At 40.4% G+C, this 1,890-nt stretch overlaps 1 non-coding gene across 1 annotated transcript; it reads right to left on the reverse strand.

Annotated features, from left to right (window-relative positions):
- Window positions 1-1,329: 1,329 nt before the first annotated feature.
- On the reverse strand, window positions 1,330-1,436 carry LOC112998277 (small nucleolar RNA R71). The gene has a single exon (XR_003263313.1). It is a non-coding gene; the product is annotated as a small nucleolar RNA R71 (small nucleolar RNA).
- Window positions 1,437-1,890: the final 454 nt, after the last annotated feature.

The following is a 1,890-nucleotide window of genomic DNA, read 5'->3' on the forward strand; positions in this document are numbered from 1 at the left end:
TAGTGTTGATTAGTGTCCTGATATTTTGTTTAATGTGTGTTCTGTTTCAGTTTTACCATTAAGCGTTTCCCCTGTTTCAGTCTTGGGTGTTTTGCTGTGAAGATTGTGCTTGAAAACAGAGTAGTAGTAGAAATCAGCTTGCGGAAAAACAGAGTAGTAGTAGAAATCAATTAGAGACGGATTTTAGCGACCACCCATGCTGAATTAATTGGGATTTTTTGTTTTAGTAGCTAGGGTTGTTATTTTTGGCTGAATTTTTTTGTGGTAACTTCTTTTAATCCATATTTTGTGGGAAAAATAGCTAGAGCCTTTAGTTTGGTCAGATTTGAAAGTTCCAAAAAACTAGCAAATTTTGTGTTTGTCAAAACTTCAAACGGCCATAACTTTTGCTCCGGTTATCAGAATCGTAATTATTATATATGCATTTGGGGTAGAAAAAAATTTCCTACGCCGTGGCAGCTCACCATAGGCCGGCTGAGGTCTCCATCGTCCAAAAAAACCGATTCAAGTTTTATTCACTTATTTTTCTTAACCTACCAATTTTAGCTTTCATAGTTAGAATTTGAATTTTTGTCTGAAATTTTTTGTGCTATCTTCTCATCATTTTATAAGGTTGCTCACAAAATTTCAAGTCATTTGGATATCATTTGAGGGTAGCTGTAGTTCAAACCTACACCTTTATTTACATGACAAGGCAACTAGTTGTGTGCATGCTGAATGTAGTGTATGACTAGAGGCAATCCATCTGACTTACAACCCTTTGATCCTGAGATAGATAGGACATTTCATAGATTAGTTAGGCATCATTTTATACCTTTTGATCATTCTGAGCATTCCATAACTGGTGAATCTGTGCATTCTGTTATTGGTGATTTTGAACATCCTGATCTTGAGCATTATAATTTTGAGCATTCTGATTCTGAGCATTCTGATTTTGCACATTCTGAGAACATGGCACAACCTCCACCTCGTGAGAGGACTCTAAGGGAAATGGCTGCACCTGATTTCACCTATGAAAGCTTGTGCATCCAATACCCTGATGAGGATGTCCCATATGTTCTTAAGACTGGACTGATTCATTTGCTTCCAAAGTTTCATGGCCTTGCAGGTGAAGACCCGCACAAACATTTGAAAGAATTTCACATTGTCTGCTCCACCATGAAACCCCCAGATGTCCAAGAGGATCACATATTTCTGAAGGCTTTTCCTCATTCATTAGAGGGAGTGGCAAAGGACTGGCTGTATTACCTTGCTCCAAGGTCCATCACGAGCTGGGATGACCTTAAGAGAGTATTCTTAGAAAAAATTTTCCCTGCTTCCAGGACCACAACCATCAGGAAGGATATCTCAGGTATTAGACAACTCAGTGGAGAGAGCCTGTATGAGTACTGGGAGAGATTTAAGAAACTATGTGCCAGTTGCCCCCACCATCAGATTTCAGAACAGCTTCTTCTCCAATATTTTTATGAAGGACTCAGTAATATGGAGAGAAGTATGATAGATGCTGCCAGTGGTGGAGCCCTTGGAGACATGACTCCTGCTGAAGCCAGAAATTTAATTGAGAAGATGGCCTCCAACTCCCAGCAGTTTAGCGCCAGAAATGATGCCATAGTCATTAGAGGAGTGCATGAGGTAGCTACAAACCCATCTGCATCATCTGAAACTAAGAAGCTTGAAGGCAAACTGGATGCGTTGGTCAACTTGGTAACCCAGCTGGCCTTGAATCAGAAATCTGTATCTGTCGCAAGGGTTTGTGGTTTGTGCTCCTCTACTGACCACCATACAGACCTTTGCCCTTCCATGCAGCAACCTGGAGCAATTGAGCAGCCTGAAGCTTATGCTGCAAATATTTACAATAGACCTCCTCAACCTCAGCAGCAAAATCAACCA

The sequence above is a fragment of the Glycine max genome, chromosome 10 (genome assembly GCF_000004515.6).
Source record: "Glycine max cultivar Williams 82 chromosome 10, Glycine_max_v4.0, whole genome shotgun sequence".
Classification (NCBI taxonomy): domain Eukaryota; kingdom Viridiplantae; phylum Streptophyta; class Magnoliopsida; order Fabales; family Fabaceae; genus Glycine; species Glycine max.